Raw genomic sequence first — 14341 nt, 5'->3', positions numbered from 1 at the left:
TTCATTAGTGCTAGATTGAAGTTGGGAAACAACTTGTAGCTTCTTCCAGACTCGTTTGAGCGTTGAAACAACACCTTCAGCATCATTTTCGGGTTTAAAATCTAAATGTAACTCTGTAGTTTCATTCTTGGACTCGTTGAGCCTGGAAACAACTTGTTGCCTTCATTATGGCTCGATGAAGTTGGAACCACTTGTATCGCTTCATTCCAGACTCGTTTATTTGAATCACAACTTGCAGCTTCTTTTGCGGTTGTCTCAAATTTTTTTTTAATACTCCACTTGTCGTTTCATTCTTGCCTCGTTTGAGCCCGGAAACCCCTTGTGCTTCCTTACTTGGCTTGATTGAGTTGGAAAACACCCTTGCTCTTCTTTCCGACTCCTTGACGTTGAACAAACTTGTAGCTTCTATTTCGTGTTGGTTTAAATTAAAAATCACTGTAGTTCCATTCTTGCTCGTTGGAGCCCGTAAACCACTTGTTGCTTTCATATGGCTAGATTGAAGTTGGCAACTACTGTGCTACATCCAGACTCGTTTTGGGAAAAGTTGAAAACAACTTTTAGCTTCCTTTTCGTGTGTTTAAAACTAAAATCAACTTCATAGTTTCATTCTGACTATTGAGCACGGAAACAACTTGTTGCTTCATTATTGGCCTAGCGTTGAAGTTGGACAACAACACTTGTAAGTTCCATTCCAGGACTCGTTTGAAGTTGAAAACAACTTGTAAGCTTCATTTCGGTTGCTTTAAAATATAATCAATTTGTGTTTCATTCTTGACTCGTTGAGCCCGAAACAACTTGTTGCTTCATTATTGGCTAGATTGAAGGTGGGAAAACAACTTGTAGCTTCATTTGGTCGTTTAAATTAGACAAACTGTAGTTTCACTCTTGACTCGTTTAAGCATGTAAACAACTTGTTGCCTTATAATTGGCTTAAATTGAAGTTGGAAAACCTTGTAGCTTCAATCAGGACTCGCTTGAAGTTGAACCACAACTTGTCGCTTCATTTTCGGTTGTTTAACAAATTATATTAACTTGTATGTTCATTCTTGCACGTTTGAGCCTGGAAAACAACTTGTTGCTTCATATTGGCTAGCTGAAGTTAGAAACAACTTGTAGCTTTCATTTCGGTTGTTTCAATTAAAATCAACTTGTCGTTTCATTCTTGACTCGTTTGAGCCCGAAACAACTTGTTTGCTTAATTATTGGCTAGATTGAAGTTGGAAACAACTTGTACCTTCATTCCATACTCGTTTGAAAATGAAAACAGCCTTGTAGCTCATTTTCGGTGTTTAACATTAGAATCAACTTGTTGTTTCATTCTTTGATCGTTTGAGATAGGAAACAACTTTTTGCTTCATCATTGCTAGATTGAAGTGGAAACCCCAAAAACTTTAGCCTCATTCCACGACTCGTTTTGAATGTTGAAAACACCTTGTAGCTTCATTTTCGGTTGTTTAATTAGAGACTGAACTTGTAGTTTCTTCTTGACTCTTTGGACCCGGAGGAACAACTTGGTGCCTTCTTATTGGCTAGATGAAGTTGGAAACACTTTTAGCTCTTTTTATTCCTATACTCGTTTGAAGTTGACACCACTTGTGCTTCATTTTCGGTGTTTAGAAATTAGCACTCAACCTTGCTAGTTTCCATTCTTGACTCGTTTAAGCATGTAAAACAACTGTTGCTTCATTATTGACTAGATTGAATTTGGAAACACTTGTACTTTTGCAGACTCGTTTGAAGTGAAAAACAACTTGTAGCTTCATTCTTTCGGTTGTTTAAATTAAATCAAACTGTAGTTTCATCTTGACTCGTTGAGCCCTGAAACAAACTTGTTGTTCATTCTTGGCTAGATTGAAGTTGGAAAACAACTTGTGCTTCATTCCAGACTCGTTTGGAAGATGGAAAAACCCTTGTAGCTTCATTTTCGGTTGTTTAAATTAGAATGAACTTGTAGTTTCATTCTTGACTCGTTTAGAGCCCGGAAACAACTTTTTGCTTTCCTTATTTGGCTAGATTGACGTTGGAAACCTATTAGCTATTCATTTTCGGTTGTTACAAATTACACAACCTTGTAGATTAATTCTGACTCGTTCCAAGCATGTAAACAACTTGTTGCTTCATCATTGGCTAGATTGAAGTTGGAAACAACCTGTAAGCTCATTCCAGACTCGCCTTGCAGTTTAAAACACCCTTGTAGCTTCATATTGGTTGGTTAAAACTTAGGAATCAAACTTCTGGTTTCATCTTGACTCGTTTGAGCCTGTAAACACCAATTGTTGCTCATTCTTGCTAGATTGAAATTGGAAACAACTTGTATCTTCATTCAGCCTCGTTTGAGGTTGACAAACAACATGTACGCTTCATTTTCGGTGTTTAAAATTAGAATGAACCTCGTAGTTCTTCTTGACCGTTTGAGCCGGGAAACGACTTGCCTGCTTCATATTGGCTCATTTGGAGTTGGAAACAACTTGTAGCTTCATTCCAGACGAATCGTTTGAAGTGAAAACAACTTGTAGGCTTCATTTTCGGTTGCTTTAAATAAAATCACACTTGCGTTTCATTCTTGACTTGTTTGAGCCCAGAAACACTTGTTGCTTTATTATTGGCTCAGATTCGAAGTGGAAACACACTTGTAGCTTCATTCTAGCACTCGTTTTGAAGTTGACAAACACCTTGTAGTCATTTTCGGTTGTTTAAACTTACAACTGAAACTTGTTGTTCATTCTTGACTCGTTTGACGATAGGAACCACTTTTGCTTCATATTGGCTAGATTAGACGTGGAAACAACTTGTAGCCTCATTCCCGATCGTTTGAAGTTGCAAACAAACCTTGTAGGTTCATTTTCGGTGTTTAATTCGAATGAACTTTAATTTCCATTCTTGACTCGTTGGGGCCCGGAAAACAACTTGGTTGCTTCATATTGGCCTAGATTGAAGTTGGAAACACTAACTTGTAGCTTCATCCATACTCGTTTGAAGTGAAACACAACTTGTGCCTTCTTTTGGTTGTTTATAAACTAGGACTCAACTTGTGTTTCATTCTGACGTCGTTTAAGCATGTAAACCGTTGCTTGCTCATCATTGGCTACCGATTGAGTGGACAACACTTGTAGCCTCTTCCAGAACCGTTTAAAGTTAAAAACTTGTAGCTTCATTTTCGGTCGTTTAAAATTAGACATCACTCGTAGTTCATTCTTGACTCGTTTGAGCACGGAACACACTGTTTGCTTATTCGTGGCCTAGATGAAGTCGGAAAAACTTAGTCTTCTACAGACTCGGTTTGAAGTTGAAAAACACCTTATGGTTCATTTTGGTTGTTTCAATTACGAATGAAACTTATGTTCATTCTGACTCGTTGGAGCCCGGCAACGAACTTTGGTGCTTCATTATTGGCTAGATTGAAGTTGGAACAACTTGTCGCTTCATTCCAGACCGTTTGCAGTTGAAAACAAACTTGTGCTTCATTTTTGGTTGTTTAAACTTGATCACTTGTAGTTCTCATTATTGACTCGTTTAAGCCATGTTAAACAACTGTGTGTTCACTCATTGGCTAGATTGAAGTTTGGAACAACTTGTAGCCTCATTCCAGACTCGTTGAAGTGAAACACTTGTAGCTATTTTCTGGTCGTTTTAAATTAGCATCAACCTTGCAGTTTCACTCTTGATCGTTCTGCAGTGCTAAACAACTTGTTGCTCTTCTTCATTGGTAGATGAAGTTGGAGAACAACTTGTGCGCTTATTCAGACTCGTTTTGAAGTTGAAAACGACTTGTAGCTTCATTTTCGGTTGTTTAACCTTAGTTAACTTGAGTTTCATTCTTGACTAGTTTGAGCCCGGAAAACCACTTGCTGCTTCATTATTGGCTAGTTTGAAGTTGGACAAACTTGTAGTTCATTTGTCGGTGTTTAAATATTAGAATCAACTTGTAGTTTCATTCTTGACTGTTTACGCTGTAAAACAACTTGTTGACTTCACATTGGCTAGATTGAAGTTGGAAACAACTTGTAGCTTCTTTCCAGGACTCATTTGAAGTTGAAAAAACACTTTAGCTTCATTTTCGGTTGTTTAAATTAACATGACACTTGTAGTTCCCATCTTAACTCGTTGGAGCCGGAAACAACTGTTGCTCATTTGCTGATTGAAGTTGGAACAAACTACTTGTAGCTACATTCCAGACTCGTTTGACGTTGAAAACAATTGTACGCTTCATTTTCGGTTGTTTAAACATAAATTCAACTTATAATTCATTCTTGACTCGTTTGAGCACGGAGGAAACCAAACTGTTGCTTCCATTATTGGCTAGCATTGAGTTGGAAACAACTTGTAGCTCATTCCAGACTCGTTTGGAAGTGACCAACTTGTCGCTTCATTTTCGGTTGTTTACAAATTAGAATCATTGTGTAGTTTCATTCTTGACTCGTTTGAGCCGGAAACAACTTGTTGCTTCATTATTGGCTAGATTGAAGTTGGAACAACTTGTAACTTCATTTTTGGTCGTTTTAAAATAGAATCAAACTTGTAGTTTCACCTTGACTCGTTTTAAGCATGTAAACAAACTTTTGCCTTCTAATTGGCTAAATTGACGTTGGAAAAACAACTTTGTAGCCTTCATTCCAGACTCGTTTGAAGTTGAAAAAACAACCTGTAGCTCATTTTCGGTGTTTAAAATTATATTCACACTTGTGTTCATTTCTTGACTCGTTTGAGTTCCTGAAACACAAACTTGTTGCTTCATTATTGGCTAGATTGAAGTTAGAAACAAAACTTGTAGCTTCATTTTCGTGTTGTTTAAATTAAAATCAACTGTCGTTTCATTCTTGACCGTTAGCCGGAAACAACTTGTTGCCTTATTATTGGCTAGATTGAAGTTGGAAACAACTTGTAGCTTCATTCCATACTCAGTTTGAAGTTGAAAACAGCTTGTCGCTTCATTTTCGGTGTTTAAAAATTAAATCAACTTGTTGTTTCATTCTTGACTGTTGAGATAGGACCACTTTTTGCTTGCATTATTGGCTAGATTGAGTGGGAAACACAACTTGTAGCCTCTTCCAGACTCGTTGAGTTGAAAACACCTGTCGTCTTCATTTTCGGTGTTTAAATTAGAATGAACTGTAGTTGTCATTCTGACTCGTTGGAGCCCGGAAAACAAACTTGGTGCTTCATTATTGGCTAGATTGAAGTTGTAAACAAACTTTTTTAGCTTCCTCCCTACTAGTTTGAAGTTGAAAACAACTTGTAGCTTCTTTTCGGTTGTTTAAAATTAGATCAATTGTATTTTCTGCTCGTTTACAAGCATGTTAAACCTTGTTGCCTTCATTATTGACTGATTGAAGTGGAAAACAACTTGTAGCTTCTTGCAGGACTCGTTTGAGTTGAAACAACTTGTAGCTTCATTTCGGTTGTTTAAATTAAAATCAAACTTGTAGTTTCATTCTTGACTCGTTGGAGCCCGGGAAACAAACTGTTGCTTCCTTACTTGGCTAGTTGAAGTTGGAACAAACTTGTAGCTTCATTCCAGACTCGTTTGAAAGATGAAAAACACTTGTAGCTTCATTTCGGTTGTTTAACTTAGAATTGAACTTTGTGTTTCATTTTGATCGTTAGAGCCCGGAATAACACACTGTGCTTCATTATTGGCTAGATGTGAAGTTGCAACAACTTGTCGCTTCATTTTCGGTTGTTTACAAATTAGAATCAACCTTTGTCGTTCATCTTGACTCGTTTAGCATGTAAACAACTTGTGCTTCTCATTTGGCTAGATTGAAGTTGGAAAACAACTTGTAGCTTCATTCCAGACTCGCTTGAAGTTAAAACAACTTTTGTAGCCTTCATTTTGGTTGTAAAAACATTCGAATCAACTTCTGGTTTCATTCTTGACTCGTTTGAGCCTGTAAAAAACTTGTTGCTTCATTATTGTCTAGATGAAGTTGAAAACAACTTGTAGCTTTATTCCAGACTCGTTTGAGGTTGAACAACAACTGTCATTCATTTTCGGTGTTTAAAATTAGAATGAACTCGTAGTTTTCATTCTTGACTCGTTTGAGCCTGGAAACAACTTGTTGTTCATTATTGGCCTAATTGAAGTTGGACACAACTTGTAGCTTCATTCCAGACTCGTTTGACGTTGCTAAACAACTTTTAGGTTCATTTTCGGTTGTTCAAATTAAAATCAACTTGTAGTTCATTCTTGACTCGTTTTGCGCCCGGAAACAACTGTTGCTTCATTATTTGATTGATTGAAGTTGGAAACAACTTGTATCTTCTTTCCAGACTCATTTGGAAGTTGAAAAAAACTGTAGCTCATTTCGGTTGTTTAAATTAAAATCAACTTGTAGTTCCATTCTTGACTCGTTGGAGCCCGGAACCACTTGTTGCCTTCATTATTGGCTAAGATTGAAGTTGGAAACTACTTGTAGCTACATTCAAGACTCGTTTGAAGTTGAAAAACAACTTGTAGCTTCATTTTCGGTTGTTAAACTAAAATCACTTATCGTTTCATCTTGACTCGTTTGAGACGGAAAACCCCTTGTTGCTTCATTATTGGCTAGTTGAAGTTGGAAACAACTTGTAGCTTTTCCAGACTCGTTTGCCGTTGAAAACAACTTGTAGCTGCATTTTCGGTTGTTTAAAATTTAGAATCAATTTGTGTTTCCATTCTTGACTCGTTTGAGCCCGAACCAACTGTTGCTTCATCTTGGCTATATTGAAGTTGGAAACAACTCGTAGCTTCATTTTTGGTCGTTTAAAATTAGAATCAACGTGAGTTTCACTCTTGACTCGTTTAAGCATGTAAACAACTTGTGACCTTCATACTTGGCTAAATGAAGTTGGAAACAACTTGTCGCTTCATTCCTAGACCGTTTGAAGTGAAAACAACTTGTTAGCTTCATTTTCGGTTTTTTAAAATATATTCAACTTGTAGTTTCATTTCTTGATCGTTTGAGCCTGGAAACAACTTGTTGGCTTCCTTATTGGCTAGATTGAAGTTAGAAACCACACTTGTAGCTTCATTTTGGTTGTTAAAATTAAAATCACTTGTCGTTTTCATTCTTGACTCGTTTGAGCCCGGAAACAACTTGTTGCTTAATTATGCTGATTGAAGTTGGAAACAACTTGTACATTCAATTCCCACTCGTTTGACTGGAAAACAGCTGTAGCTTCATTTTCGGTTGTTTAAAATTAGAATCAACTTGTTGTTTCATTCTTGATCGTTTCGAGATAGGAAACAACTTTTTGCCTTCATTATTGGCTCGATTGAAGTGAAACAATTGTAAGCCTCATTCCAGACTCGTTTTGCAGTTGAAACACACCTTGTACTTCATTCGGTTGTTTAAATTCGAAGCACTTGTAGTTTCCTTCTTGGACTGTTGGAGCCCGGAAACACTTGGTGCTTCTATTATTGCCTAGATTGAAGTTGGAAACAACTTTAGCTTCATTCCATACTCGTTTGACGTTGAAACACAACTTGTAGCTCATTTTCGGTTGTTTAAAATTAGAATCAATTGTAGTTTCATTCTTGACTCGTTTCAGCATGTAAACACCTTTTCTTCCTATTGACTAGTATATTGGAAGTTGGAAAACAACTTGTAGCTTATTGCAGACTCGTTGAGTTGACAAACAACTTGTCGCTTCATTTTCTTTTTTAAATTAAATACTTGTAGTTTATTCTGACTCGTTGGAGCCCGGAAACAACTTGTTCCTTCATTATGGCTAGATTGATTGGACACAACTTGTAGTTCATTCAGACTCGTTTGAAGATGAAAACACCTTGTAGCTTCATTTTCGGTTGTTTAAATTAGAATGAAATTTGAGTTTCATTGTTGACCTCGTTCGAGCCGCGAAACAACTTGTGTTCATTATGGCTAGATTGAAGTTGGAAACAACTTGTAGCTTCCTTTTCGGTTGTTAAAAATTAGGAATCAACTTGTATTTCCTTCTTGACTCGTTTAAGCATGTAAACAAAACTTGTTGCCTTCATCATTGGCTATATTGAGTGGAAAACAACTTGTAGCTTCATTAGGCTCGTTTGAAGTTGAAAACAAACTTGTAGCTTCATTTTCGGTTGTTTAAAATTAGAATCAACTTGTAGTTTCATTCTTGACTCGTTTGAGCATGTAAAACACTTGTTGCTTCATTATTGGCTAAATTGAAGTTGGAAACAACTTGTAGCTTCATTCCAGACTCGTTTGAAGTTGAAAACAACTTGTAGCTTCATTTTCGGTTGTTTAAAATTAGAATCAACTTGTAGTTTCATTCTTGACTCGTTGAGCCTGGAAACAAACTTGTGCTTCATTATTGGCTAGATTGAAGTTAGAAAACAACTTGTAGCTTCATTTTCGGTTGTTTAAATTAAAATCAACTTGTAGTTTCCTCTTGACTCGTTTGAGCCCGGAAACAAACTTGTTGCTTATTATTGGCTAGATTGAAGTTGGAAACAACTTGTAGCTTCATTCCAGACTCGTTTGAAGTTGAAAACAACTTGTAGCTTCATTTCGGTTGTTTAAAATTAAAATCAACTTGTTGTTTCATTCTTGACTCGTTGAGATAGGAAACAACTTTTTGCTTCATTATTGGCTAGATTGAAGTTGGAAACAACTTGTAGCTCATTCCAGACTCGTTTGAAGTTGAAAACACCTTGTAGCTTCATTTTCGGTTGTTTAAATTAGAATGAACTTGTAGTTTCATTCTTGACTCGTTGGAGCCCGGAAACAATTGGTGCTTCATTATTGGCTAGATTGAAGTTGGAAACACTTGTAGCTTCATTCCATACTCGTTTGAAGTTGAAAACAACTTGTAGCTTCATTTTCGGTTGTTTAAAATTAGAATCAACTTGTAGTTTCATTCTTGACTCGTTTAAGCATGTAAACAACTTGTTGCTTCATTATTGACTAGATTGAAGTTGGAAACAACTTGTAGCTTCATTGCAGACTCGTTTGAAGTTGAAAACAACTTGTAGCTTCATTTTCGGTTGTTTAAATTAAAATCAACTTGTAGTTTCATTCTTGACTCGTTGGAGCCCGGAAACAACTTGTTGCTTCATTATTGGCTAGATTGAAGTTGGAAACAACTTGTAGCTTCATTCCAGACTCGTTTGAAGATGAAAACACCTTGTAGCTTCATTTTCGGTTGTTTAAATTAGAATGAACTTGTAGTTTCATTCTTGACTCGTTAGAGCCCGGAAACAACTTGTTGCTTCATTATTGGCTAGATTGAAGTTGGAAACAACTTGTAGCTTCATTTTCGGTGTTTAAAATTAGAATCAACTTGTAGTTTCATTCTTGACTCGTTTAAGCATGTAAACAACTTGTTGCTTCATCATTGGCTAGATTGAAGTTGGAAACAACTTGTAGCTTCATTCCAGACTCGCTTGAAGTTTAAAACAACTTGTAGCTTCATTTTCGGTTGTTAAAAATTAGAATCAACTTCTGGTTTCATTCTTGACTCGTTTGAGCCTGTAAACAACTTGTTGCTTCATTATTGTCTAGATTGAAGTTGGAAACAACTTGTAGCTTCATTCCAGACTCGTTTGAGGTTGAAAACAACATGTAGCTTCATTTTCGGTTGTTTAAAATTAGAATGAACTCGTAGTTTCATTCTTGACTCGTTTGAGCCTGGAAACAACTTGTTGCTTCATTATTGGCTAGATTGAAGTTGGAAACAACTTGTAGCTTCATTCCAGACTCGTTTGAAGTTGTAAACAACTTGTAGCTTCATTTTCGGTTGTTCAAATTAAAATCAACTTGTAGTTTCATTCTTGACTCGTTTGAGCCCGGAAACAACTTGTTGCTTCATTATTGGATTGATTGAAGTTGGAAACAACTTGTATCTTCTTTCCAGACTCATTTGAAGTTGAAAAAAACTTGTAGCTTCATTTTCGGTTGTTTAAATTAAAATCAACTTGTAGTTCCATTCTTGACTCGTTGGAGCCCGGAAACAACTTGTTGCTTCATTATTGGCTAGATTGAAGTTGGAAACTACTTGTAGCTACATTCCAGACTCGTTTGAAGTTGAAAACAACTTGTAGCTTCATTTTCGGTTGTTTAAACTAAAATCAACTTATAGTTTCATTCTTGACTCGTTTGAGCACGGAAACAACTTGTTGCTTCATTATTGGCTAGATTGAAGTTGGAAACAACTTGTAGCTTCATTCCAGACTCGTTTGAAGTTGAAAACAACTTGTAGCTTCATTTTCGGTTGTTTAAAATTAGAATCAATTTGTAGTTTCATTCTTGACTCGTTTGAGCCCGGAAACAACTTGTTGCTTCATTATTGGCTAGATTGAAGTTGGAAACAACTTGTAGCTTCATTTTTGGTCGTTTAAAATTAGAATCAACTTGTAGTTTCACTCTTGACTCGTTTAAGCATGTAAACAACTTGTTGCTTCATAATTGGCTAAATTGAAGTTGGAAACAACTTGTAGCTTCATTCCAGACTCGTTTGAAGTTGAAAACAACTTGTAGCTTCATTTTCGGTTGTTTAAAATTATATTCAACTTGTAGTTTCATTCTTGACTCGTTTGAGCCTGGAAACAACTTGTTGCTTCATTATTGGCTAGATTGAAGTTAGAAACAACTTGTAGCTTCATTTTCGGTTGTTTAAATTAAAATCAACTTGTCGTTTCATTCTTGACTCGTTTGAGCCCGGAAACAACTTGTTGCTTAATTATTGGCTAGATTGAAGTTGGAAACAACTTGTACCTTCATTCCATACTCGTTTGAAATTGAAAACAGCTTGTAGCTTCATTTTCGGTTGTTTAAAATTAGAATCAACTTGTTGTTTCATTCTTGACTCGTTTGAGATAGGAAACAACTTTTTGCTTCATTATTGGCTAGATTGAAGTTGGAAACAACTTGTAGCCTCATTCCAGACTCGTTTGAAGTTGAAAACACCTTGTAGCTTCATTTTCGGTTGTTTAAATTAGAATGAACTTGTAGTTTCATTCTTGACTCGTTGGAGCCCGGAAACAACTTGGTGCTTCATTATTGGCTAGATTGAAGTTGGAAACAACTTTTAGCTTCATTCCATACTCGTTTGAAGTTGAAAACAACTTGTAGCTTCATTTTCGGTTGTTTAAAATTAGAATCAACTTGTAGTTTCATTCTTGACTCGTTTAAGCATGTAAACAACTTGTTGCTTCATTATTGACTAGATTGAAGTTGGAAACAACTTGTAGCTTCATTGCAGACTCGTTTGAAGTTGAAAACAACTTGTAGCTTCATTTTCGGTTGTTTAAATTAAAATCAACTTGTAGTTTCATTCTTGACTCGTTGGAGCCCGGAAACAACTTGTTGCTTCATTATTGGCTAGATTGAAGTTGGAAACAACTTGTAGCTTCATTCCAGACTCGTTTGAAGATGAAAACACCTTGTAGCTTCATTTTCGGTTGTTTAAATTAGAATGAACTTGTAGTTTCATTCTTGACTCGTTAGAGCCCGGAAACAACTTGTTGCTTCATTATTGGCTAGATTGAAGTTGGAAACAACTTGTAGCTTCATTTTCGGTTGTTTAAAATTAGAATCAACTTGTAGTTTCATTCTTGACTCGTTTAAGCATGTAAACAACTTGTTGCTTCATCATTGGCTAGATTGAAGTTGGAAACAACTTGTAGCTTCATTCCAGACTCGCTTGAAGTTTAAAACAACTTGTAGCTTCATTTTCGGTTGTTAAAAATTAGAATCAACTTCTGGTTTCATTCTTGACTCGTTTGAGCCTGTAAACAACTTGTTGCTTCATTATTGTCTAGATTGAAGTTGGAAACAACTTGTAGCTTCATTCCAGACTCGTTTGAGGTTGAAAACAACATGTAGCTTCATTTTCGGTTGTTTAAAATTAGAATGAACTCGTAGTTTCATTCTTGACTCGTTTGAGCCCGGAAACGACTTGCTGCTTCATTATTGGCTAGTTTGGAGTTGGAAACAACTTGTAGCTTCATTCCAGACTCGTTTGAAGTTGAAAACAACTTGTAGCTTCATTTTCGGTTGTTTAAAATTAAAATCAACTTGTAGTTTCATTCTTGACTTGTTTGAGCCCAGAAACAACTTGTTGCTTTATTATTGGCTAGATTGAAGTTGGAAACAACTTGTAGCTTCATTCTAGACTCGTTTGAAGTTGAAAACACCTTGTAGCTTCATTTTCGGTTGTTTAAATTACAATGAACTTGTTGTTTCATTCTTGACTCGTTTGAGATAGGAAACAACTTTTTGCTTCATTATTGGCTAGATTGAAGTTGGAAACAACTTGTAGCCTCATTCCAGACTCGTTTGAAGTTGAAAACACCTTGTAGGTTCATTTTCGGTTGTTTAAATTAGAATGAACTTGTAATTTCATTCTTGACTCGTTGGAGCCCGGAAACAACTTGGTGCTTCATTATTGGCTAGATTGAAGTTGGAAACAACTTGTAGCTTCATTCCATACTCGTTTGAAGTTGAAAACAACTTGTAGCTTCATTTTTGGTTGTTTAAAATTAGAATCAACTTGTAGTTTCATTCTTGACTCGTTTAAGCATGTAAACAACTTGTTGCTTCATCATTGGCTAGATTGAAGTTGGAAACAACTTGTAGCCTCATTCCAGACTCGTTTAAAGTTGAAAACAACTTGTAGCTTCATTTTCGGTCGTTTAAAATTAGAATCAACTCGTAGTTTCATTCTTGACTCGTTTGAGCACGGAAACAACTTGTTGCTTCATTAGTGGCTAGATTGAAGTCGGAAACAACTTGTAGCTTCATTACAGACTCGTTTGAAGTTGAAAACACCTTATAGGTTCATTTTCGGTTGTTTAAATTAGAATGAACTTGTAGTTTCATTCTTGACTCGTTGGAGCCCGGAAACGACTTGGTGCTTCATTATTGGCTAGATTGAAGTTGGAAACAACTTGTAGCTTCATTCCAGACTCGTTTGAAGTTGAAAACAACTTGTAGCTTCATTTTTGGTTGTTTAAAATTAGAATCAACTTGTAGTTTCATTCTTGACTCGTTTAAGCATGTAAACAACTTGTTGCTTCATCATTGGCTAGATTGAAGTTGGAAACAACTTGTAGCCTCATTCCAGACTCGTTTGAAGTTGAAAACAACTTGTAGCTTCATTTTCGGTCGTTTAAAATTAGAATCAACTTGAAGTTTCACTCTTGACTCGTTTATGCATGTAAACAACTTGTTGCTTCATTATTGGCTAGATTGAAGTTGGAGACAACTTGTAGCTTCATTCCAGACTCGTTTGAAGTTGAAAACGACTTGTAGCTTCATTTTCGGTTGTTTAAAATTAGATGAACTTGTAGTTTCATTCTTGACTAGTTTGAGCCCGGAAACCACTTGCTGCTTCATTATTGGCTAGTTTGAAGTTGGAAACAACTTGTAGCTTCATTTTCGGTTGTTTAAAATTAGAATCAACTTGTAGTTTCATTCTTGACTCGTTTAAGCATGTAAACAACTTGTTGCTTCATCATTGGCTAGATTGAAGTTGGAAACAACTTGTAGCTTCTTTCCAGACTCATTTGAAGTTGAAAAAAACTTGTAGCTTCATTTTCGGTTGTTTAAATTAAAATGAACTTGTAGTTCCATTCTTGACTCGTTGGAGCCCGGAAACAACTTGTTGCTTCATTATTGGCTAGATTGAAGTTGGAAACTACTTGTAGCTACATTCCAGACTCGTTTGAAGTTGAAAACAACTTGTAGCTTCATTTTCGGTTGTTTAAACTAAAATCAACTTATAGTTTCATTCTTGACTCGTTTGAGCACGGAAACAACTTGTTGCTTCATTATTGGCTAGATTGAAGTTGGAAACAACTTGTAGCTTCATTCCAGACTCGTTTGAAGTTGAAAACAACTTGTAGCTTCATTTTCGGTTGTTTAAAATTAGAATCAATTTGTAGTTTCATTCTTGACTCGTTTGAGCCCGGAAACAACTTGTTGCTTCATTATTGGCTAGATTGAAGTTGGAAACAACTTGTAACTTCATTTTTGGTCGTTTAAAATTAGAATCAACTTGTAGTTTCACTCTTGACTCGTTTAAGCATGTAAACAACTTGTTGCTTCATAATTGGCTAAATTGAAGTTGGAAACAACTTGTAGCTTCATTCCAGACTCGTTTGAAGTTGAAAACAACTTGTAGCTTCATTTTCGGTTGTTTAAAATTATATTCAACTTGTAGTTTCATTCTTGACTCGTTTGAGCCTGGAAACAACTTGTTGCTTCATTATTGGCTAGATTGAAGTTAGAAACAACTTGTAGCTTCATTTTCGGTTGTTTAAATTAAAATCAACTTGTCGTTTCATTCTTGACTCGTTTGAGCCCGGAAACAACTTGTTGCTTAATTATTGGCTAGATTGAAGTTGGAAACAACTTGT

The sequence above is a fragment of the Daucus carota genome, chromosome 5, assembly GCF_001625215.2.
Source record: "Daucus carota subsp. sativus chromosome 5, DH1 v3.0, whole genome shotgun sequence".
NCBI classification, from domain to species: Eukaryota; Viridiplantae; Streptophyta; class Magnoliopsida; order Apiales; family Apiaceae; genus Daucus; species Daucus carota.
Note: the sequence above shows the minus strand (reverse complement) of the source record.